This window comes from Chiloscyllium plagiosum, unplaced genomic scaffold (assembly GCF_037043375.1).
Source record: "Chiloscyllium plagiosum isolate Xiang-an unplaced genomic scaffold, Cpla_swu_hap1 HiC_scaffold_10, whole genome shotgun sequence".
In the NCBI taxonomy this organism is placed as follows: Eukaryota; Metazoa; Chordata; class Chondrichthyes; order Orectolobiformes; family Hemiscylliidae; genus Chiloscyllium; species Chiloscyllium plagiosum.
Window position 1 is genome coordinate 10,872,389 of NW_028270148.1, and position 26,136 is coordinate 10,898,524.

The window sequence follows — 26,136 nt, forward strand, 5'->3', positions numbered from 1 at the left end:
GGTCGAATGTGTGTGTATGATTTTGCAAAGAGGTAACCCTGAAGGTATTTCCACACATTCGAATAACCCTGTTCCCTCCCAGCTCAGAGCAATCAGATAAGGGAGGGGGGGGGGGGGGAATGCATTTGTTGCAACCACTACGGACAGCGCAATTCTTTTCTCTGTTTTAAATTATGAAATAGGCTTTGATCTGGTAGAGATTGCACTGCGTTTGAAATATGACCCCTCTGACGAAGGGCGACTGGAAGTGGCTTTCTGGCGGGGGGGGGGGGGGGAATCCAACAACGTCACTGCACAAAGTCTGCAAGATTTTTTAAGGCGAAAAAAACAATTGCTATTCTGGGAATCGGTGCCAGGAATAACCCCGTCAGCCGACACACACACACACACATACATACACACACTACAGCGTCAAAGGCAGAGAAAGGAACAACTCCAGAAAGGCAAATTCGAGGCTAGAAGCACGGATTCCACCGACAGGGGAAGTGAACGGTAGAGACAGGACCATTTACAAACACAACAGAGTGCATCTGAAGAGGAGCCCAACAGTGAGAGCATTAAACTCACTCTCTAACTCTCTCTTTTATGTGTATTTTTAGGAGGAGTTGGGCGATTTGTTAATTTTCCACAATTTTCTGTTGGGGTCAGTCACCCCCTCCCAAAGAGAGGAAAAAAAAACCCTCTCATGTCAAAGCGATTTGCTTTTCTCGCGACGAGATTCCTTCCTTTTGAAGCAATTGTTTGTTTGTTGGGGGTGAGTGCACGGGAGGTTTTGACTAACCGGGGGAGGGGGTGTTTCTGGGTGGGAGCTGAGTGCACGTTTGGGAGAGTTTGTAAATCTGCTCCAGCTCTTGGTCTGCATCAGTCCCAAGAAAGGGTCCTGACTTCTCAGGGACACACACTGGAGTTGGAGTTGGAGTTGGGTCCCTGGGGCTGCTGATTGTGGCAGAGTGGTGGGGGGTCCGGGAGGAGGGAGGGGAGACAGACAGACAGACAGACAGAGGTGGGGGGGGGGGAAGGATCCATAGCCCCATGGACATTTCCACAGCACAGTTGCCTGTGGGTTGGGTTTGGAGACCTGTCACCTCCTGGAGCTGCGGGGTCTCTGTGTAAGCACAGCAGAGAGGGGAGGCTGTGGTCTCTCTCCCTAATGAGGGACGCGGTCACTCCTGGTCCTTGCCCCCCAACCCTGACCCTGACCCTGACCCTGGGCCATACTCCGTTGTTTTCACTCCTGGTCCTCCTCCTGCTCTGGGTCCCGGTCTTATTCCGGGTGCTGGATAATCTCCTCGTCCTGGTTTCACTCCAGCTCCTTCCATTGCTTGTTCCTCGGTGCACTCCGGCTCCCGGTCTGAGTCCGGGTTGTGAGCCGCCTGGGAGCGGGTGCTGGCCGGGCTCCCAGTTGGACCGAGGCTCCCTCTCCCCCGGGTTGTTGGCCGGGATCCCGGTGTTTCGGAAAAGCTTGGAACTAGAATCTGGAAACGTTCCGGGAATGTTCCATGACGTGTCCAGGAAAGGGGCTGGAGTGACAGCAGGGGAAAAACCAGTTAGCGAAGCAGGGACTCTCTCGTGTGTGTGTGTGTAGGTAACTGAGGAGTGTGTGTTTGTGTCTGTATATGTGTGCGAGTATATGTGCGTGTCAATGTGTTGGAGTGTGGGTGTGAGTATATGTGTGTGTCTCTGTGTTAGTGTGTGTGTGTCTATGTGTGTCTCTCTCTGTGTGTCAGCGTGTGTTTCTGTAGCTGGGGGGGGGTTGCATGTGTGTAAGTGAGTGCCTGTGTGTCAGTGAGTGTGTATATGGGTGTGAGTATATGTGTGTGTGCCTCTGTGTTAGTGTGTGTGTGCATGTGTGTCTTTGTGTGTCAATGAGTGTGTCTGTGTGTTTGAGTGTATGTGGGCATGTGTGTCTGTTTCTATGTGTGTCAGTGAGTGTGTGTATCTGTGACTGTGTGTCAGTGAGTGTCTATATGTGAGATGTGAGTGAATGTGAGATGTGTGCGTGTCTGTGAGAGATATGAGTGTGTGTGCGTCTGTGTGTGAGAGATGTGTGTGTGCGTGTCTGTGTGTGAGATGTGAGTGTGTGTGTGTCTGTGTGAGAGATGTGAGTGTGTGTGTGTCTGTGTGAGAGATGTGAGTGTGTGTGTGTCTGTGTGTGAGATGTGAGTGTGTGTGCGTGTCTGTGTGTGAGATGTGTGTGCGTGTCTGTGTGTGAGATGTGTGTGTGTGCGCGTCTGTGTGAGGTGTGTGTGTGCGCGTCTGTGTGAGATGTGTGTGTGCGCGTCTGTGTGAGATGTGTGTGTGCGTGTCTGTGTGTGAGAGATGTGTGTGCCTGTCTGTGTGTGAGAGATGTGTGTGTGTGCGTGTCTGTGTGTGAGAGATGTGTGTGTGTGCGTGTCTGTGTGTGTGAGATGTGTGTGCGTGTCTGTGTGTGAGATGTGAGTGCGTGTGTGTGTGTCTGTGTGTGAGATGTGAGTGCGTGTGTGCGTGTCTGTGTGAGATGTGAGTGCGTGTGTGCGTGTCTGTGTGTGAGATGAGTGTGTGTATGCGTGTCTGTGAGATGTGAGTGCGTGTGCGTCTGAGATGTGTGTGCGTGTCTGTGTGTGTGAGATGTGTGTGCGTATCTGTGTGTGAGATGTGTGTGCGTATCTGTGTGTGTGAGATGTGAGTGCGTGTGTAAGATGTGAGTGCGTGTCTGTGTGAGAGATGTGCATGCGTGTCTGTGTGTGAGATGTGAGTGCGTGTGTGCATGTCTGTGTGTGAGATGTGAGTCTGTGTCTATGTGAGTCTGTGTCTATGTGAGTCTGTGTCTATGTGAGTCTGTGTCTATGTGAGTCTGTGTCTATGTGTGAGTCTGTGTCTATGTGAGTGTGTCCATGTGTGTGTCTGTGTGAGTGAGTCTGTGTGTGTGTGTGTGTGTGTGTATTGGATGAGCCTGGCACCTACAACCCTCAGGAAAACTCCACAAGCAACATGTTTGTCAATTACAGTGGAACTGCCAAAGGAGGAAAGGTCAAGAGTGGCCTCTTTCCCACCCCAGCCTCAGCAGGGAAATGCTTAAACTCAGGATAGAGGGGACACTGGATGGTTTCTTGGGATTAGACCAAGTTTATTTCTCACCCTCCCACAAATTGTTGCGTAAATAAAAAAAATGACTGAAGGGCTTTCATTGAACTCAGAGGACTTCATCACAGGGATTTCTCCAGGGTTAAAGAGGTCAACTAGGGAGTTAGGTGGTTCCCTGTCAATGAAAACGATAATTTATTTTTATATATGAGATAAGCTCGGAGTCTCTATGACTCTAAGTCTATGACTGGTTCAATATTTGGGTATTTATGGGTGCAATTTGTGCTGTTGTGTAAACTCATGTCGCAAAGAGAAATCTTTTGAGCTTGCTGTTAATTTTCTCGAAAGCACAGACAGCGCACACTTCCCGGAGTACCCAAAGACAACTTCACTGTTAAGACTGGACACGTTTTATTTATAGAATGCATTCATATTTACGTATGTAGCATGTTGGCTACATATGGCCACCAGTATTTCTCACCACATCCTGAAATCTCTTGGCTGATCTTCAGATTGGCAGGCCTGACTAACCTTTCATAGGAAGGAAATCACCCCCCCACCCCCATGACATTCAGAATGTATTTCGGATTTTCTTTTTCTTATACCAATGCTATTTTTGCACCAGACAAAAAGAACTCCCTCCAATCGTACTTTTTATTTTATCATTGTGTATCCCCGTCTACAGTTTGAGGTTATCCAAGGTTAGAATGAGCTGGACTGGTGATTACCACGGCCACCAATTCACAATGACTAACTGAGTTCAGGTCAGTGTCTGTTTATATTACATGAGGCTAGTTTTTATTTCTGGTCTTTGGGATCATATTCTGTAAATTGTAATTTTCTCAAAAAAAAGGATATCAGATTTAAAAAAAAGATGTTCTTGTCAAAACCTCCCTTACCTCCTGGAGTTATGTAGTAGGAGCATTAGCAGACCATTTCAGTCTCTCAAGCCATTCGATAAGGTCATGGCCAATCTGCCCCAGGCCTCAACTCCTTTTTCACACCAGCTCCTCATAACGCCTCGATTTTTCAAAAATCTACCTCCACTTTAAATACTTCAGTCATCTAACCTCAGCAACTGTCTGGGGTAGAGAATTCCTGACATTCATTACCCCTCAGGAGAATAAAATCCGTCACCTCAAGTTTAAGTGAGTGTCCCCTCATTCTGTAACCAATTTCCGTAGTTTGAGACTCCCCCACGAGGGGAAACAGCTTTTCGACATCTGCCCTGTCAAACCCCATTGGCATCTTGTACATTTCAAGAACATCACCCTTCATTCTTCTATCCTCTAACCAGTAACGGTCTAACCTGTTCAGTCTTTCTTAACACGTTAACCCTCTTCATCCCAGGAATTAACCAGTGATCCTCTTTTTGAAAAGCCTCCAATGCCAGTATATTCTTCAAAAAACAATAGCAAAAGGTGTTCACTGTAGACCAAGTATGGCCTCACAAACACCCTGTACAGTTCTTACAAGACTTAGACACCATCGATGTTAGTCTTCCCTTTAAATAATTCCAACATTGAATTAACCATTTTTTCAATTGCCTTCCAGTGGAAAAGTCTGTGGAGAATTGGGCTCCTAATCAATATTGCTACTACAATGTCATGATATGTCACTCTTGCCTCATGTTCACTCCAGTCACCCCTTCATTGGCGGCACAGTGGCTCAGTGGATAACACTGCTGCCCTGCAGTGCTAGGGACCCTGGTTCGATTCCAGCACTGAGCGACCTGTCTGGTTTTTGTGTGTTCTCTTTGTGTGGGTTTCCTCCTACAGTCCAAAATCTGCAGGTTAGGTGGATTGGCCATGCTAAATTGTCCATAGTGTCCAGGGATGGGTGGGCTAGGCTGGTTAGCCATGGGCAATGCCGGGTTATAGGGATATGGTAGGGGAGGTGGGTCTGAGTGGGATGCTGTTTGGAGGGTCAGTGTGGGCTTGATGGTCCGAATGGCTTGCTTCCACACTGTAGGGGTTCTGTGATTCTAATCATCTGTGAAGCAGGTTGGGACAAGCTTGGATCATGAGAGGCACTATACAGATGCAAAGCCCCATGGGAGACTGATTAGCAAGGTTAGACCTCACAGAATACAGGGAGAACTAGCCATTTGGATACAGAACTGGCTCAAAGGTAGAAGACAGAGGGTGGTGGTGGAGGGTTGTTTTTCAGACTGGAGGCCTGTGACAAGTGGAGTGCCGCAAGGATTGGTGCTGGGTCCTCTACTTTTTGTCATTTACAAAAATGATTTGGATGTGAGCATAAGAGGTACAGTTTGCAGATGACACCAAAATTGGAGGTGTAGTGGACAGTGAAGAGGGTTATCTCAGATTACAACAGGATCTTGATCAGATGGGCCAATGGGCTGAGAAGTGGCAGATGGAGTTGAAATTCAGACAAATGCGAGATGTTGCATTTTGGGAAAGCAAATCTTAGCAGGACTTATATATTTAATGGTAAGGTCCGAGGGAGTGTTGCTGAACAAAGAGACCTTGGAGTGCAGGTTCATAGCTCCTTGAAAGTGGTAGATAGGATAGTGAAGAAGGTGTTTGGTATGCTTTCCTTTATTGGTCAGAGTATTGAGTACAGGAATTGGGAAGTCATGTCGCAGCTGTACAGGACATTGGTTAGGCCACTGTTGGAATATTGCATGTAATTCTGGTCTCCTTCCTATCGGAAAGATGTTGTGAAACTTGAAAGGGTTCAGAAAAGATTTACAAGGATGTTGCCAGGGTTGGAGGATCTGAGCTACAGGGAGAGGCCTAACAGGCTGGGGTTGTTTTCCCTGGAGTGTCGGAGGCTGAGGTTTACAAAATTATGAGGGGCATGGACAGGGTAAACAGACAACGTCTTTTCTCTGGGATCGGGGAATCGAGAACTAGAGGGTATTGGTTTAGGGTGAGAGGGGAAAGGTATAAAAGAGACCTAAGGGGCAAATTGTTCGTGCAGAGGGTGGTATGTGTATGGAATGAGCTGCCAGAGGAGGTGATGGAGGCTGGTACAATTGCACCATTTAAAAGGCATTTGGGGATGGGTATATGAATAGGAAGGGTTTGGAGGGATATGGACTGGGTGCTGGCAGGTGGGACTAGATTGGGTTGGGATATCTGCTCGGCATGGACAAGTTGGACCAAAGGGTCTGTTTCCATGCTGTATATCTCTATGACTCTATGAATCTGTGCCTCGTGTCTTGTAGGGGTTCTGTGATTCTAATCATCTGTGAAGCAGGTTGGGACAAGCTTGGATCATGAGAGGCACTATATAGATGCAAAACTCTTGTCTTTGCAGATGAAAGTTGCAACACCTTGCTGCCCCTGAGATGAGTCAACTCATGAATAGTGCAGGCGTGAACCAGAGACCAGTCTTAGCTGTGCTCTGGCGGAACTTCAATATATTTCTCCTGTTGGGGAAAGGGTAGGAGATTGTACTCAGTAGTAGAACATTGCAGGTTAGATGGGCTGAATAGCAACCTCCTGCACTTTAATGTGTCAGTGACTCAGTGATAAAAAGGCAGTTAAGAAGCATGCATACTTACGCCTTTATCACACTAAATTGCACTAATATCATCTTGTGATACGTGTGCAAACTTATTAGCTGCAATCCTGCAATAAACCTTTGCTTTAATAAACCGAAGATTTGTAGTATGCTGAACATAAATAAGTCTTGCTGTAATGAGAGCCATTCTCCCGGGAGAGTTCTGTAGAAGCCAGTTTCATATCTCCTTGTAAGAGTAGTTAGGGTTGAGACAGCGTTGGCAACAGTCCAGAGCAATCGATTGGGAGTTTTGTGTTTACTTATCTCGCAATGTTGGGCTTGGAACGCCCAATCAATGGAGCATGTTAGGACCACGAAACTGGGTAGTGGTGTTGCATTGTATACGGAGCCAGCTACTCCTCAAATTGCCCATATCAGGAGATCACATGGCAAGTAGGAGACCATTCAGTCCACAGTACCCATGTTGGATTTTTGAACTATTAGTCTTTTCTCATGGCCATGTAGCTTTATTTCTTTCAAAATGCATTTTTAGTTTTAAGTTTTATGGTGGCTAATTGAACAGGGGATGGCATTAAATATGTTTTTTAGCTCTTGCTTTTTTTTTTAGTTAGGGGAATTTCATTTGATGAAAGTGAGAACTTTGTGTTGCTCTTTCAGTTTTGCCCCATGTTGTATGTTTAAAAATAAAGAAATGCAGCACAATGCCACAGGGCAAAAGTTATCAATGGGGCAAGGGCAATTATAATGTGATGAGGCAAGACTTAGGATGCATAGAATGGGGTAGCAAAATGCAGGGGATGGGGACAATTGAAATGTGGAGCTGGTTTCAGGAACAGATATTGCGTGTCCTTGATAGGTTTGTCCCTGTCAAGCAGAGAGGAAGTGATAAGGTAAGGGAACTGTAGTTTGCTACAGAAATTGCATCTCTTATTCAGCGGAAGAAGGAGGCTTATGTGACAATGAGACGAGATGGTTCAGATGAGACGATGGAGAATTACAGAGTAGCTAGGAAGGATTTAAAGAAAGAGTTAAGAAGAGCAAATAGAGGACAAGAACAGTCTTTAGCAGGTAGAATAAAGGAGAACCCTAAAGCTTTCTATAGGTATGTGAAGAATAAAAGGATGACTAGGGTAGGAATAGGGCCAAAGACAGAAGTAGGAAGTTGTGTGTGGACCCTGTGGAGATTTAGGTGGCACGGTGGCACAGTGGCACAGTGGTTAGCACTGCTGCCTCACAGTGCCAGAGACCTGGGTTCAATTCCCGCCTCAGGTGACTGACTGACTGACACGTTCTCCCCGTGTCTGCGTGGGTTTCCTCCGGGTGCTCCGGTTTCCTCCCACAGTCCAAAGATGTGCAGGTCAGGTGAATTGGCCACGCTAAATTGCCTGTAGTGTTAGGTAAGGGGTAAATGTAGGGAAATGGGTGGGTTGCGCTTCGGCGGGTCAGTGTGGACCTGTGGGCCGAAGGGCCTGTTTCCACTGCAATGTAATCTAATCTAATCTAATCTAAATGAACATTTCTCATTGGTTTTCACTCAGGAAAAGGAGAATATTGTAGAGGAGAAGAATGAGATACAAGATATTAGACTAGAAAGGATTAAGGTTAGTAAGGAAGAGGTGTTATCAATTCAAGAAGGAATGAAAGTAGACAAGTCCCTTGGGCCGGACGGGATTTATCCGAGGTTTCTCTGGGAAGCTAGGGAGGAGGTATTGGAGCCTTTGGCTTTGATCTTTGAGTCATCTTTGTCTACAGGTTTAGCACCAGAGGACTGGAGGATTGCAAATGTTGTGCCCTTGTTCATGAAGGGCAGTAGAGATGACCCAGGTAATTATAGACTAGTTGAGCCTTACATCTGTTGTAGGAAAAGTTTTGGAAAGGATTATAAGAGATAGGATTTATAATCATCTAGCAAGAAACAATTTGATTGTAGATAGTCAACATGGATTCATCAAGGGCAGGTGGTGCCTCACAAACCTCTTTGAGTTTTTTGAGAAGGTGACCAAGCATGTAGATGAGGGTAGGGCAGTTGACGTGGTGTACATGGACTTCAGTAAAAACTTTAATAAGGTTCCACATGGTAGGCTGTTGGAGAAAATGCAGAGGCATGGAATTGAAGGTAATTTGGCAGTTTGGGTGAGAAACTGGCTTTCTGTAAGAAGGTAACAAGTAGTGCTTGATGGAAAATATTCAGCTTGGAGTCCAGTTACTAGTGGTGTGCCACAAGGATCTGTTTTGGGACCACTGCTGTTTGTCATTTTTATAAATGACTTGGACACAGACATAGGTGGATGGATTAGTAAATTTGCAGATAACACTAAAGTCGGTGGAGTGGTGGATAGTGTGGAAGAATGTTACAGGTTGTCGGGGGATTTGGATAAACTGCAGAATTGGGCTGAGAGGTGGCAAATGGAGTTCAATGCAGATAAATGTGAGGTGATGCACTTTGGGAAAAATAACAGGAAGGCAGAATGCTGGGTCAATGGAAAGATGGTAGTGGATTTGCAGAGGGATCTTGGAGTCCACATACATAGATTCCTGAAAGTTGCCGTCCAGGTTGATAGTGCTGTTAAGGAGGCATACAGTGTGTTGGGTTTTATTGGTAGAGAGATTGAGTTCTGGAACCATGATGTCATGCTGCAATTGTACAAAATGCCAGTGCGGCTGCACTTGGAATATTGTGTACAGTTCTGGTCGCCCCATTACAGGAAGGATGTGGAAGCATTGGAAAAGGTGCAAAGGAGATTTACCAGGATGTTGCCTGGTTTGGAAGGAAGTTTTATGAGGAAAGGCTGAGAGACTTGGGCCTGATCTCATTGGAAAGAAGAAAGCTAAGAGGGGATAGAGACATACAAGATGAACAGAGGATTAGATAGGGTAGACAGTGGAAGTCTTTTTCCTAGGATGATGACGTCAGCTTGTACAAGGAGGCATAGCCACAAATCGAGGGGAGAAAGTTTTAAGACAGATGTCAGAGGTAGGTTCTTTACTCAGAGAATGGTAAGGGCGTGGAATGCCCTGCCTGCCAATGTAGTTAGCTCAGCCACATTAGGGAGATTTAAACAATCCTTAGATAAGCACATGGAGGATGATGGGATAGCGTAGGGAGACGAGCTTAGATTAGTTCACAGGCCGGCACAACATCGAGGGCTGAAGGGCCTGTTCTGTGCTGTATTGTTCTATGTTCTAATTTCCCTGAATCAGTGATTTTCCAGACTTCTTGTACAGCAGATGACCTCGGAATAATACTGCATTACTGGGAACCTCTGACACTCTTGTTAAGATGTACTGCAGGAGTGACAGCGCAATTCAGTACTTTAACCTCATGCACCTAGACCAAATATTCAGTGGAAGGGCAAAAATTGATACAATTTGGTGTTAAAAGCATCCCTTTCATCATGATCTGCCTCATAAGCTTTGACTGTACCCTTGCCGAAGGTGCTGCTGACTTGTGCTGTGTGCAGGTAAACCAGGTAGTTTCAGATGTCTAAACTCATATCCCCAAAGCATTTACCTGGTTCTCTGGATTACTAGTCTAATACCGTTATGACTATGCTACCATCTGCCAACTGTGACAGAGGAAGTGCAACAAATGTTATGTTTTTTTTAAAGAAAAAGCTTGCATTGATGAGTTTATCAGGACCATTTGTTCCAATCCATGAAAAGGATCTCAAGGCTGGATTTAGTGAAGTAGATTCTTCAGTCTATCTTTTCCTTCCAGCAAACCTGTTTTGTTTCTAAAGGGGGGCACTTGGTTTCAATTTCTAAATCTTACAAACTGCAAATTTAACATGAGCATTTGTCCAATGCTTTCTGGCTGGGTCTAGATTTTACAAGTTGAAGACATTGAGATGTAAATGTTTACAGAAAAATGAAGAAGACCACCTAGAGAGGGAACCGCCCTGTCTAAAATCCTCTTCCTTAAGACTCTCTTGAATCCCATCCATGTCAGTCTTCCCTTTAAGTAGATCCTCAATTGAATTAAACATTTCTCAATTACCTTCTTACGAAGACAGAGAGTTTTTCATCAATGCAAGTTGTTGCTATTGCAATGCAATGATCACTGTCTCTTGCTGCATTTTAAGATGTTAAGTTCCTGTGGGAGTCAAGGGCAGTGGGAGGAATGTGAGGTTGAGACTATAATCAGATCAGCCGTGATCTTATTTAACAAGGGAGCAGGCTCAAAGAGCCTCTTCCTGCTCCTAATTTCCATGTCCCAAAAATTGAAGGAGAAATATTATAATCTGCTGTGAGGAAAGAAGCCAGTAACTAACTGATAAATTGAAAACTTGCTTGGGTCATTCATGAAAAGATTTACAAGGATTGACTGGAGGGTTTGAGCTCCAGGGAGAGGCTGAACAGTCTGGGGCTATTTTCCCTGTAGCGTCAGAGGCTGAGGGGTGACCTTATGGAGGTTCATAAAATCATAGTTAAAAATCACACAACACCAGGTTATAGTCCAACAGATTTATTTGGAAGCATTAGCTTTCAGAGCGCTGCTCCTCCATCATGTGGTTGTGATGAAGGAGCAGCACTGCAAAAGCTAATGCTTCCAAATAAATCTGTTGGACTATAACCGGGTGTTGTGTGATTTTTAACTTTGTACACCAGAACCGTGGGCGACACGGTGGCCCAGTGGTTAGCACTGCTGCCTCACAGCGCCAGAGACCCGGGTTCAATTCCTGCCTCAGGCGACTGACTGTGTGGAGTTTGCACGTTCTCCCCGTGTCTGCGTGGGTTTCCTCCGGGTGCTCCGGTTTCCTCCCACAATCCAAAGATGTGCAGGTCAGGTGAATTGGCCATGCTAAATTGCCCATAGTGTCAGATAAGGGGTAAATGTAGGGGAATGGGTGGGTTGCGCTTCGGCGGGGCGGTGTGGACTTGTTGGGCCGAAGGGCCTGTTTCCACACTGTAAGTAATCTAAAAAAAAACCTCCAAATTATAAATAATGAGAGCATGGATAGGGTAAATAGAGAAGGCCTTTTTTCCTGGGTAGAGAGTTCAAAACTAGACGGCAGAGGTTCAAGAAAAGATGGGAAAGATTTAAAAGGGACCTGAGGGGTAACTTTTTTACCCAGAGGGTTATGCATGTGCTGAATGGACTGCTAGAGGAAGTGTTGGAGGCTGATACAATTACAACATTTAAAAGGCATCTGGATGGATACATGAGTAGGAAGGGTTTAGAGGGATATGGGTGAAATGCTGGCAAATGGGACTAGATCAACTTAGATGAGTTGGACCGAAGGGTCTTTTTCTGTGCGGTATAACTCTTTTAAGTTCTGGCATATTTAAAATTTGAAGTACAGGCATTGTTAGAGTGAGAAGACAGAGAAATGGCACGAGGTGAGATACTCTTTTGGAGAATGGTGCAGGCATGATGGGCTGAATGTGCATTAACAGTTCTGTGATACTATTTTACAATACGTGACATATAGAATATCTTTTTTTTAATCATCCTGGCCAAGTGTCTTACCCCCAAGTTCTAATAACTATTTGCATTAAACTTAATACAAACGTTGGCCCCAGAGTATCTATTGTCAAAGAGTAATATAATAATTGTGTACTATTTTTACAAAAGTGTGCCGCCTATATCATTACTGACTGGATAATAATGAATTTCAGTTTTCTAGTTACCTGGAATGGCTTACAGGTGTAAGAACACTGGTGTGGGTTTCATATTTTGTCGGGTAGATTTATCGGAATTGTGGGTAGGACTTTGGTGATTGAATTGCCATGCTGCACCTGCTGTGTGGGTAAAACGAAGAGAAAATTTTGCTTTTCGATAGAATCTGGCGGGACAGCCCAAAGCACCTCCCAGCTACTGGGGTAATTCTTGAAGTGCAGTCAGTGCTGTTGTCTGGGAGATCTAGCACCCTTACACACTGAACAAAGTCACAAAAACAACAGTGTGACAATGATTTTCAGTGAAGTCAGTCGAGAGGTAAGTATTGCCCAAGATACCAGAACTCCCCTTTGCATGGTGCCAAGGGATCAATTACGACACTGTCAGAGTGTAGAGGGAATCTCAGTGTAATCTCTCGCCTGAGAGGCAGCACCTCCAATATTACAGTATTCTCCCCAGTTGGGTGCCTTAACCACTGGAATAGAACTCATGGTCTTGTGACAATATTACTTATTAAGCTGTGGTTAACCATTCCTGTCTGTGCTCTCAAAGTTGGAGCCAACTGGTGCCTTTGCTGAGTTGCAGCTCTATGCTGCACACACCTGAATTTTCAAATTCTCAATCTCTTTATGGGATTCCCTCCCTAAACCTCTTTGCCTCTCCTTCCACATTTAACATCTCAACATCTATAAGGTGCTTTGTGAATCCTAGATCTTTTGACCAAGCTTTTGGTTTCCTGCCCGGGTATCTCCTTATTTGGCTGACTGTCAGATTTTATCTGACAGCGTTCCTGTGAAACACCTTGGGAGGTCCTGTTACGTCAGTCAATGCAAATATAATAGAAGTAGTTGTTTGTCACTGTGTTTTGTTGATGACTTAACCTCTAAGTGCATTGTTACAGGTGGAATGTTTGCAACCTTAAGGTAAAATGTTGACTTTTGGGGCTAGCAACAAGTTTGTTTTATTCTCTCATGGGACATGGGCATCTCTGGCTAGACCAGCATTAATGCCCATCTCTAATTGCCCTTGAGAAGGTGATGGTAAGCTGCCTTCTTGAGCCACTGCAGTCCATGTGCTGTAGGAGGATTCACAATGCTCTTAAGGAAGGAATTCCATAATTTTGTTCCAGCGACAGTGAAGGAACGGCGATATATTTTCAAGTCAGGACTTGAAGGGATGGTGTTCCCATGGATCTGCTGGCCTTGTCCTGGATTTGGAAGGTGCTGTCTAAGCAGCTGTGGTGATTTTCTGCAGTGCATCTTGTGGAGAGTACACACTGTTGCTACTGAGTGTCAGTTGTGGAGTGACTGAATATTTGTGGATGTGGTGCCAGTTAAGTGGGTACTTTGTCCTGGATGGTGTTGAGCTTCTTGAGTGTGGTTGGAGCTGCATTCATCCAGGCAAGTGGGAATATTCCATCACACCTGACTTGTGCCTTGTAGATGGTGGACAGGCTTTGGGGAGTCAGGAGGTGAGTTACTAGCCACAGTATTCTTGCGTCTGACCTGCTGTTGTAGCTTATGGTGCTTGTATGGCAAGTTCATTTCAGTTTCTGGTCAATAGTAACTCCTGTTGGTATTGCATATCTCCTAGTTGGTTAGCATAATAGTAAAGTTTGGTTTTGACTTGTATTGCAACAATCCTGCTAAAATTCAGCAGTTATGTTTGACAATAATGCTTATTTAAAGACGATAGTTTTACATTGGGACCTTGGCAGATGAAGCTCAAAGTTTGGATCGGGTCCCCCGCCCCCAGAAACATTTTGCTGAGTCAGCATCATCTATGAGAGCTCAGGCAATTTTTTTGATGCCATTTCCTCACTTCCATTGTTCTCCTTCCAAATGGTTCTAACCCACCGGAACAGTGTCAAGGGGCTGAATGGCCGACTCGTACTTCCAGGTAAAAACAATGACTGCAGATGCTGGAAACCACATTCTGGATTAGTGGTGCTGGAAAAGCACAGCAGTTCAGGCAGCACTACTGCTCTTCGGATGCTGCCTGAACTGCTGTGCATTTTCCAGCACCACTAATCCAGAATTGTACTTCCAGGTGCAGATGTTCCCATACAAAAGCCGAACCTACTCCCAAATGATATCATTTTCTGAGACTCATTGCGTAGCAGTCAAAACTAGGAATATCAAGTACTTTCATCTTTCTGACTACTCTCCCCTTCTTCCTACCAACTCTTGGCCACTCCTGTCTCAGATAAACTCAGCAAGAGACTGGGAACTGAACCGAGTTTCCTATGGGTCTGTTTGCCTTTGTATCACACCCTCAGTCAATCTAAAAGCAGTTGGCCCATTAGTACTGTTCCAGGTGCACAGCCAATGGCAATAAATTGAAAGAGTTTTTTTTTAGCATGCTATTTCATTTTGTTAAGTAATAGCAGCTTACACTTTCCATAATACCTTTAATATAAGGCACGTTTATTCGCCTCCAGCCCTAGAGATGGAGAGAAAAGGGTGAATCATTGCAGGAATGGCCCATTGAGAGAAACTCCTCTTTGCCACCTAAATTCTGGGTCACCAGCAGTTAAGGCCCTTAATGTATAGCCACTTAAGCTCCTCAATTTGCTACTTTTCTGATCACAGGAGTGGGTTAGGTTCCTGACTGGGAACCAATGGTGTCCTACCTGCTGGGTTGGTGGAATTGGGGAGGCGGGGGAGGGGTTTCAATTGCCCTAATTTGTGGTCAATTGGAAGCATGAATGGTCAGCAAATAGGTGACCCCTAAAATCCACCCTAACCGGCCTTTCCTCCGATACCGCACTCCCATCTCAGCAGAAGCCTCACCTCGCTGCTGGATTGTTCCCTACCCACAACCCTTTCTCCAAGGATTGGCAGACTTTAGTATCTAGAAGCTGGAAGCTGGGTGATTGGAAGTTTCTGGTAAAGCCAGGGGATCAGCAAGTACTTGTCCTCACTGACCTGTCATCCCTTTGTGAGATTGATAAGCTCTTTATGAAGACGATTGCTGGTATTTCATCTTGCTATTTTTTTGGGGGGGGAGGGGAGAGGGTCTGGTGGAATGGATCTCTTAGCTGGCACCTAATGCACTCGACCCCCTACAAACATTAGCAAGCAAGTTTGGAAAACTGTGCCCACGGTAAAATGGTCCAAGTTGCATCACAGGAGTGTAAATAAGATGCAATTTGACATTACATTTTCTGAAATAAATACTAGGAGAGAAGAACTAAAGCATCCCTCAGTATCATTAAGATGCTCCTGAAAGCATAACCTCTTTGGGTAAGCTTTTGGTCACCTGTCCTAATATTACCTGGCTCAATGACAAATTTCATTTCTGAAATAAGACAACCATGAAGTGCGGTGAAAGGGACGCCTAGATGCAAGTTGTTGTTGCAAGCTGCCTTAGCTTTACATTACTCGAGCTGTTTAGCTATTTCCTGTGCTGCAGTCAAGCGTTTTACAGTCTGCTTTATTCCATTTCACACTTACATGCCTGTGTGTGTTTTCCTTCCAACTTCATTCCCCTGGTTCTGTTATAAAAACAGAAAATGATGGAAATACTCAACAGGCCAGGAAGCATCTGTGGAGACAGAAACAGAGTTAGCTTTCCAGGTCATTGATTCTCACTCAGTTTATTTTTCCCCTTAAGTGCTGTTTGTCTGTGTCCTCAGTGGATTCCAATGAAGTGCCTCTATCTGAAATGTAGGCCTGCCTGCTCTTTCTGGATGTGTTGCCTGGTACAGTGAATGTTTGCAGCATTAATCTGTGTTATTTCTGTTGACTGTTTTCTCCCTGGGAGTTTTATCAATGCAAGTGCAGGTGGGGAAGTAACATTATGAGAGGTGAGCTGGATTTCACCGGGGGCTACATGCTGTATGTGTGCTCCACAATGCCTTAATGTGCCAGTGATGAAAGGTCCTGCAGAGCTTCAGTTCCGAACATATTATATTTAAACTAATATCAGTGAATATTCCCGATGACTCACAGTATGTATGGGTCAAGCTTTTCGGGAAGATTAAATTTGCCTTGAATTTAAACAAATGCAGACAAGCGCTGTCTAAGGTGTCACTCCAGGCCTCACTGGGTGAAGCTCTGCATTCCCACTGACACCTGGCAATCACTGGCCCAAGACTGACCAAAGTGGGGGAGGGGCATCCGGGAAGACGTCGAGCTGCTGTTGGGAAAAGGCGGAAACCTGGAGAAAACAGTGCAAGGAGTGCGTTGCCCCAGCCACCCCTTCCCATCACCACCTTCTGCCCCAAGTGTAACAAAGCCTGTCATTGGTTTGTACAGCCGCCTACAGACTCCTCCTGAGAGAGGAAGGGAGTCATCCTCAACCGCGAGGGACCATCGATGATGACGTTAGACTGTCAGATTGATGGCGAGAATATTATAGCCCTTCTGTCGGTCTGCAGGTAAATGGTGAAGGTGATTCCTGACATTATAGAATCTGAGTTATGAGGAATGTTGAGGAAGTTGAACTTTTTTTTTACATTGGAAAAGCTCTTTGGAAGATTAGTTTAAAAGATTTTTAGGGAAAGGGAGAGATCAGGGCATAAAAACCAAAGAGCTGAGGATGCAGGAAATCAGAAATAAAAACTGAAATTGCTGGAAAAACTCAGCAGGTCTGGCAGCGCCTGTGGAGAGAAATCAGAGTAAACGTTTCTGGCCCAGATAACCTTTCTGAGGAAGGATCACTGAACCTGAAACGCTCACTCTGATCTTTCTCTCCAGATGCTGCCAGACCTACTGAGTTATTCCAGCAATTTCGGTTTTTGTTGAAGGTTAGTGCATGTTGCACACTGTCAAAATGGAGAAAGAAAGCAATTGTATTAATCTTCGAACCCGATATGACCTTGGGAAGTTCTCATATAATTCATAGCTGCTGAAGCGTCCACTCACTATTAGAGGGTAAGGTAGATACATAGCTACTTACAGCATGACAGCACAGGAACAGGCCCTTTGGCCCACTATGTCTGTGCTGACCATGATACTAGGAGAAAGTGGTTACTGCAGATGCTGGAGATCAGAGTCAAGACTAGAGTGGTGCTGGAAAAGCACAGCAGGTCAGGCAGCATCCGAGGAGCAGGAAAATTGACTTCGGATAGGAGCCCTTCATCAGGATTTTCCTGCTCCTTGGTTGCTGCCTGACCTGCTGTGCTTTTCCAGCACCACTCCAGTCTTGACCATGATAACAGTCTAAGCTAATTTAATGGTTGTGATTTTATTCATTCATGAGATGTGGAGGTAACACGTTTAACACCCATCCTTAATTGCCCTTGAGAGAATGGCGGTGAGCTGCCATTGTGTTGTGTAGTGGAGGGGGTTAAATAGCAGAGGAAACACATTTTGAAAGAGAGTTGCCTGGGACTGGGAAGAAAAGCAGGAAATTTGACAGGAGGTTATCAGCTAACGGAGACAAGTGACGTTATGGGGGAGCGGTCTCGGCCTTGGGCTGGGAAGTTCAGCTGAAGGTGAAAGAGGATGTATTGATTGAAACGGAAATATCAGGATTCCCCACCCTGGCTATGGTCTCTTCCAGGAGAAAGTGAGGACTGCAGATGCTGGAGCTCAGAGTCGAGAGTGTAGTGCTGGAAAAGCACAGCAGGTCAGGCTGCCTGACCTGCTGTGCTTTTCCAGCACTACACTCTCGAATATGGTCTCTTTCATCCTCATTATTAAGCTGCTCTGTCAGAACAAAATCTATTGCCCTAAGATTTCACTGAGTTGAAGGAATTTTGTTTTAAAATTTTAATGCCAAGTTGAAAATTGCTGGTGCACACAAGTAGCACACTTCATTTTCACAGATGTCACAAGTAACAGGTTGCAGTTGACGTGTTAATATTTCTGTATTGCCTCGTTCCAATAAACTGTGCCTAGGTGCCTTACTGACATGTGCCTTCATTTCTGCATTCAGATTTCCCAGCCATCACTGTGGATTAAATTTCCATTAGGGCAATCCATCTTTCAAGTATGAATTTTAATCTTTTGAAAATCTGTTTTACCCTCCCTTTTAAATAAAAAAAATGTTTTTTAAATCCTTGGTTTGATTTATTGCAACCCTAGTTTTGCAATCAATTTGAATGGCAGACAAAAATTCCAGAGCAAAACTGAGCAGAGAAATACCATTATTATAAAAAAAAAGAATCCGGGCTGATTGTATTAGTCCCTTGTCCCCCTCAGTGGTATACACATGTATGAATATAAGCTGCAGCTGATAATGCAGTGTTTAATGATGATCGACTACAGCTACTGTCTGCCTCTGTTTTTTTTCTATTTAACTGCCCTCAAGTCTCTTATCTGTTTCTCTCTCTCTCTATCTACCTCACCCCACCTTCCCAAGTCACTGTCATTTCTCTTTCAGCCTGTCTCTCCCTTAATTCTCATTCCCTCGGTGTCTTCTCTGCTTTCTGGTGGAAATGACTGAACTTTGCCCCGTACTTGCTGACACCCCCGACGGATTTTGAAAGCTATGACGTTCCCAGTTGTCTGAGCTGCACAACAGGAAACGCTTTGACGGCCTCCTCTCTTCCTGCTTCAGAGAGAGAGAGAGAAAAAAACACCTTTTTTTTCTGCAGGGAGCCAGCTGAGATCCTTACACTTCCATGTCTGCATGCTGCACTCAACCAATGCAACTCGAAGTAGCCTGATTGACATCCCTAGTTCCAAGAGGGAGCCAATGGAATGGAAAGTGGTACTTTCCAACTTAATGATGTAAGAAATATAATAATCTGTTCTCAAGAGTGACGGGGGGGGGGGGGGAATACAGTTTTATGTAGCAAGCGGTGGACTTGTAGGAGTAGAGCCATGTACTGTGTATGAACTGGGATAAAAGGTGTTCAGATACCTGAGGGAAAATCCATCAGCTGTGTGATGCCAGGGGTATGCGTTGTCAGGTAGGTAAATTACGTGTGTTGTGCATTTCTTTGAGTCAGTTCGGCTCACTGTGCAATTCATAATCAGGAGGCCTTCTTACCAGACTGTTAATTTTGTTTTTTATTTAAATCCACGCTTCACGAGTTTAAAGTTGCAGGGAATCCTCTGGAGTTTAAATGCTATTTTTAAGCAAAAAAAATCAGCCAGCAAATATACGCTGTGCCAGTCAGTCAGTCGGTTTCACACACCAAGCCTGAACAGCAGTGCAATTGGCTGACTTTTCCCCTTCCCACCCGGTCTTCCTGTTCCAGGAACAGGTACTTCTTTTTAAAATATGATACAGAGGCAAAAGGACGAGGCGATGGTGGATTTACAGTTGCTAAGGAGCTGGTGCAGGGGGAGGGAGATCTATAATTAGAGGCAAGAGATGGGTCGTCAGCAAGTTCAAAATGTAAAGGCAGAACTGTTGGCTCTTAGTTTTGTTTTCGTGTAGGCACTGTGTAGGTGGGGGGAGCTTTGCTTTATAATTTTCCTCCTCAGCACCCCCCCTCCCCTCCCCACCAAGCTTTTCCTGGTATATATGGACATGGCAGAAGATGGTTTAACCTTGTGTCCGGATTGCGTTTCCTAGGAGGGTGGGGTTTTGGGGGAGTGGGTGGTGAGAACACAGCAGTTAGCTTAGAAGCATGAGAGAAAGCATTCTATATCTGCACCTGTTTTTTGTTGCTAATAATGTGCCAGCCCCCTTTCTAAATAATTGTCTGTAGCACTAGGGAGCCTAAAGCAGAGATTGGCTGCTCTCTTATAGACTGTGTTTTAGCTGCTTTAAGTTTTTTTTTAAAAAAAGTGACACCATACGTTTTTCCCAAGGGGCTGGGTTAGCAAATGCATTATCCACCCCAATGTCAGTGCACTCCCTCCTGCTGTTGGCCGCCCCAGCCTCAGGCATATTGAAGGTGCTGACTCATGCTAGGGATATAACCAACCTCTCACAGCTGGACATGCTTCATAATGTGTCTGGATGGGGCATGTTGCAGTACTGTGTGTCTCAAGTTATTGCATTGTATGTGTGCACGCGTTAGATATGGGCACCTATGTACGTCTGTGCATACTGCACAAATCTGTATATCAGCACATTTTGTAGGTATATTTATGAATGCAAGACACTGCCAAAAGGAAAGACAGAGAGATTTATAAAGTGACCCTCATGTATAAAGACATCCCCAATATACTTCTCAGGAGTGTTATCTAGTAGTAAACCATCTACAGTATAAAGAAATTGGGCCAGATTACCAAAACAGGTAGGTTTTAAGGTGTGCCTTAAAGAAGGATTAAGCCAGAAAGATTTAGGAAGGGAATTTCTGAGTGTAGGGTCCAGGCAGCAGTTGGCAAGGAGTGCAAATGATTGGAGCCAGGCAGGTGTTTGTGAGTGTTGTAGATCTGGAAGAGATTAGAGGCAAGGATGGATGAGCTGAGGGATGTGTTTGGATTAAATGATGGAAGTTTTACCATTGAAATGTTGAAATGGATGGTATTATAGGTCAGTGAACATGGTGGGAGAGTACTGAAACTAAAGCAGCACAAGGTGTTAGTGAGAGCACATCTGGAGTATTGTGTACAGTTTTGGTTCCCTTACCTGAGGAGGGATGTAGTTGTGTTGGAGGCAGTTCAGATGAGGTTCACTAGATTGATCCCAGAGATGAGGAGAGAGAGTTTATGCCTACATTCTCTCGAGTTTGGAAGAATGAGAGGAGATTGAATTGAGGTACAGAAGGTGCTAAAGGGGATTGACAAAGTAGAGGTAGAGAGGATGTCTCCTCATGTGGGACAATCCAGATCGAGAGTGATTTAAGATAAGGGGTGTGGCAGATTTAAAACAGAGGTGAGAAATTACTGCTCTCAAAGAGGCATGAATCTGTGGAATTCACTCTCCCAGAGCGCTGGGACTTTGAATACATTTGGAAGAGGAGATAGACAGACAGATTTTAAATTAATAATGGGTTTATCGCCACTTCTCTTGACCCCTGCGCTGCAAGTGATTTGACAGGCTGCGTAACATGCGTTACCATGTCACGTTATTTACAGTATGGGAATGAGCATGTGGAAGCATTGCGGAAAGATGCAGTTGAGTTATAAGATTAATTGTGATCTTTTTCAATAGTGGAACAGCTTCAGTTTTACTTTATTCTTTCGTCAAATATGGGCATCACTCGCAAGGCCAGCATTTAGGAGCCAGATTGGCACTTAAATAAATGGCTGACTCAAACATGTCAGAGGGCTGTTGTGAGTCAAGTGCTTTGCTGTGGAGTCACATGTCGGCCAGACAGGACAAGGATCGAAGATTTCCTTCCCCTTAAAGGACATTGGTGAAACAGATGAGTTGACAATATTGCCGTTACTGAGATTATCTTCCATAAATTGGTGAGATTCGCAGATATATCCCAGAGCATTAAATTGTGCCTTTAATCTAGTGACATTAGCACTGTGCCAAAAAATCAAATCAAATGACCTGCTCCAGCTCCTGTTTCTGACCTTATTGTCTCTCCCATCCAGCGCCAAACAAACAGAAACCTCCCCAATTACACATGCGGATGATCAAAGCTATTGTCTTTCGCGTGGGTCACAATTTCCATTCATTCCATTTGTCTCCTGTGTTGTCACTCGAGGGTGGACCAATGCTTGCATCCTTGGCCCTGAGCATGAGCTTCCCACGTTCTCCACATCTGAGATTGCCCACCCATCCCAGGCCAACTGCTGTTGAAGCATTTGTTCATGCTGACCCTCCCTCAAGCTTCAATCATACCACCGTGCCTATGGTCAGCCTCCCTACCCTCCACAAGTTTAAACACTTTAATCTCTTAAATCTGCACCTGCCTGACACCAAGTTCCATTCATCTGTAAGATTTAGGAGCAGGAGTAGGCTATTCAGCCCCTTGAGCCTGCTCTACCATTTAATAGGATCGTGGCTGATCTCATTTTGGCCTCTTGCCTGTCCACTCCCTATAACCCTGAAACTCACTGCTAATGAAAAATCTGTCTATCTCCTTCAATTTACTGTGTCCCAGCATCCACCATACACTGGGTGGGTGAAGTCCACAGATTCATGACCCTTTTGGGAGAAGTAATTTCTCCTCATCTCTGTTTAAATTGGCTGCCCCTTATCCTCATGATTGTTCTAGAGTGTCCCACATGAAGCAGCTAAGTCTATGTTGTCAATTCCCCTTTAGAATCTTCCATACCTCACTTAGATCTTTCATTCTTCTAAGTGCGAGAGATTATCGGCCTAAACTGGTCAATCTCTCTTCTTAAGACAAACCCATTGTCTTTGGAATCAATCTAATGAGCCTCCTCTGAACTGCCTCCAATACATCTACATTCTTCCACAAGTAAGGGGAACCATAACTGCATTCAGTATTCCATGTGTGGTCTCTCCAATGCCTTGTACGTTTGCAGCAACACTTGATTATGCTTAGACTCTGTTACTTTAGCAATAAATGCCAAAATGCAATTTGCCATATTACCTGCTGTACCTGGGTAATACTTATCTACGGTTCATGCGTGAGGACACCCAGAAACCTCTGCACTGTAGCACTCCGAAGTTTCCCTGCATTTGGATAATAAGTTGCCTTTCTAGTCCTCAGACCAAAATGGATAACCTCTCACTTGTTCATGTTAAAACTCCATCAGCCAAAACTTGGCCCATTCACCCATCCTATCCATATCTATTTGTAAGTATCGTATTTCATTATTGCAACTTACAGTCCCACAAGTCTGAATGTCGTCCTTTTCTATCCCTGCATCCAAGTCCTAGATATAGATTGTAAATGATTAGGGCAAGGGGACTGAACTCAGTGGCACCCCATTAGTGCCAACCAGAAAAAGACCCATTCCTCCTGTGTCTCTGCTTCCTGTTGGTTAGCTAATCCTTTATCTAAGCTAATAAATTACCCCAACCCCATGTGATCCTAATGGTCAGTTAAACGCTTCCTTTTAATCCCACTGTTTCTTTCACCCAAGGAAAGCCTCCAGCCAGTCAAGTTGTGTCTTTAAGAGGTTATTTAATGCAAACAACATGCTTTCTAAGTGATGCAGTGCTCCTGTTTATATAATGTGTATACAGACAGATTCCCCTGCAGATTAATACCTTGTTAACATTCCCTGTCCCAACTCTAATGCGAGGGCTATAGAAGGGCATACACAGTTTTAATATTGATTGCCATGTTCTGTGTAACTGAGTGAACTGTTCACTGTTTCTTCTTTAATTCCACTGGGCCAATGTTGGTGAAATAACCTTTAAAAATAAACAGTATAGTCTGGCTGTGGGGAACCAGTCCAGTTGTACAGTTTACTGAAGGTGGTCTCGGCTGCTTACCGAAGGTAGATTCCAGATTCCTCTCCATTGACGTGTTGTTACTTCAGAATAAAGTCTCCCCAAAGGAAGGGGAGGAAGGAGACTGTGGCACAACTTTGTTATCCTATTGAGTATCCTCAGCTGTCTTGATATTCCTACTCAGCAGGCGCCACACTGGGTGTATTCAAGAGGGAAACTATATTACCACTCCTTCAGTATAACGGCATCCAACCCCTGCAACTCCCTCCATTGTGAGGGTCCCTACTTCACAGCTGTTTAAGTCAGTGGCTTATCACTAGCTTCTCCCAGGCACTAAATGCTAGATCCCCCCTAGTGATGCTATCATTCCATGAATTAATTATCATTTTAGCAAAAGCACCCAGGTTCCTCGAAGTTATAAATATGGGAGATTGAGTGCATAGAACACAGTCCAGTTCAGCACAAGAACAGGCCCTTTGGCCAACATGTCTATACCAACCATGATGCCATTCTAAACTAATCCCAACGCCTGCACGTGATCCATATCTCTCTACTCCTTGCCTGTTCATGTGGCTGTCAAATGCCTTCTGAATGTTGCTATTGTATCAGCTTCTATCACCTCCCACCTCTGTTTTAAAAACAAACTTGCCATGGTCGTCTCCTTTAATGTTTCCCCTCTCACTTTAAATCCTCTGCCTTCTGCTATTTGACATTTCCATCCTGGGGAAAAGACTCCAATTATCCACTCTGTCCATGCCCCTCATAGTTTTATAGACTTCTTTCAGGACTTTACTCAGCCTCCGATGCTCCAGCAAAAACAATCCAAGTTTTGTAAATCTCTCCAAAGCCTTTACATCCGCCCTAGAGTGTGGCAGCCAGCCACACAATATTCCAACTGTGGCTGAACTAAAGACTTTTGTACAGCCACACTGTGATATGCCAATCAGTGTACTCCATGACTGACCAATGAAGCCAAGCATGCCTTAAGCGAAAAGACTATGATAAACCTGTGTAACACACTGGTTCAATGTCACTTGGAACATTGTACCCTGTTCTGGACACTGCATTTGAAGAATGAAGTGAAACGTTTAAGAGTGTGCAGAAAAAGATTCGTGAGAATGGCTTGAGGGATGAGGGGCAACCAAGGTTACAGGGAAAAGCCAGGAGTGTTGGATCAGCCATGATCCTATTGAATGGCAGAGCAGGCTTGAGGGGCTGAATGGCCTACTCCTGTTCCTAGTTCTTGTGGTTTTATTATCAGTTGTGTACATGATTTTGGCCAATGAGATGGAGAGAATATGGAACGATTTTATTGGAGAAGAGAAGGATGAGGGGAGATTTGTCAGGATCATAGTGGTTCTGGGCAGAGTGTTTGGTGACAAGTAATTCCCCTGGATCACGAAGTAGAGGACACAGATTGGGCAAAAGCAACAGTGGTCATCCATTTAATACAGTAGGTGGTTAGGATTGGAAACAGGCCCTTTGGCCCAACAAGTCCACACCAACCCTCCAAAGAGTAACCCACCCAGACCCATTTTCCTCTGACTAATGCACGTAATAGGCAATTTAGCATGGCCAATTCACCTGACCCTCACATCTTTAGACTGTGGGAGGAAACCGGAGCACCCGGAGGAAACCCACGCAGACACAGGGAGAATGTGCAAATTCCGCACAGACACTCAGTGCATTTCCTGACAGTATGGTGGAGGCAGATCCAATGACTGGCTTTCAAGGGTGAATTGGATTGTTATCTGGAGAGGAAAATGTAATCAGGCTCCAAGTAAAGTTGGGAATGTGACATTTGATGAGTTACTCTTGCAGAGAGCTGACACAGAAATTTTGGACCAAATGACCCCCTACTGTTCTGTAGCAATTCTGTATGCCTGTGATGTGGTGAGTGTCTTACTATTTAATCCAAACATTAACCTTCTCTCGGCAGATGGTGGCAGAGTGGCAATGTGATTAGACTAGTAATCCAGGGGCCCAGTTTAATGTTCTGGGGATATTGGTCCAAATCCTATCATGGTAGATGGAGGAATTTGAATTCAACAAATAAATCAGGGTCATAAAGCTAGTCTCAATAATGGAGACCAGAATGACTATTGTTGAAAAAAACCCATCAAGTTCACTAATATCCTTCAAATCTGCCTTCTTTTGCCTTGTCTGGCCTGCATGTAACTCCTGATGCTGCCTGGCTTGCTGTGTTCTTCCAGCCTCCTGCTTGTCTACATGTAACTCCAGGCCCACAGCAATGTGGTCAATTCTTAACTGCCCTCTGAACAAGGCACACATTAGGTAAAAAAACCCCCAAAAAATATGTTCCTTCTGTATGTAGGCAGAAGCAGAAGGACTTGGATTTGGTCTGACCGCAATCTTCATTAAAATTCTCTTAAGCTAGTTCATGGCATAGTTACTCAAGTCTTGAGGGGACTATGCTGAGGATATTGGACTAGAAGGAGCTTGTTCTTTTAAGTTTGGATTCTTCTGTTTTGTTTTAGATTTTTTTTTTAGATTACATTACAGTGTGGAAACAGGCCCTTCGGCCCAACAAGTCCACACCGATCCGCCGAAGCGTAACCCACCTATACCCCTACATTTACCCCTTACCTAACACTACGGGCAATTTAGTATGGCCAATTCACCTGACCTGCACATCTTTGGACTGTGGGAGGAAACCGGAGCACCCGGAGGAAACCCACGCAGACACTGGGAGAACGTGCAAACTCCACACAGTCAGTCGCCTGAGGCGGGAATTGAACCCGGGTCTCTGGCGCTGTGAGGCAGCAGTG

The 26,136-nt window shown here is 44.8% G+C and overlaps 1 protein-coding gene across 6 annotated transcripts in view; it reads left to right on the forward strand.

Moving 5' to 3' along the window:
- The first annotated feature begins 275 nt into the window (after positions 1–275).
- hivep2a (HIVEP zinc finger 2a) overlaps positions 276–26,136 on the forward strand; it is a 248,332-nt gene continuing 222,471 nt past the window's right edge. For 2 of the 6 annotated variants that reach the window (XM_043695329.2, XM_043695330.2), the window contains exon 1: positions 276–548. The gene's annotated coding sequence lies outside the window, so the exon portion shown is untranslated. Of the gene's footprint in view, positions 549–18,719; positions 18,856–18,887; positions 19,038–26,136 lie in introns of those variants that run through there. The other 4 variants (XM_043695327.2, XM_087991113.1, XM_043695328.2 and 1 more) reach the window with 3 other exon arrangements.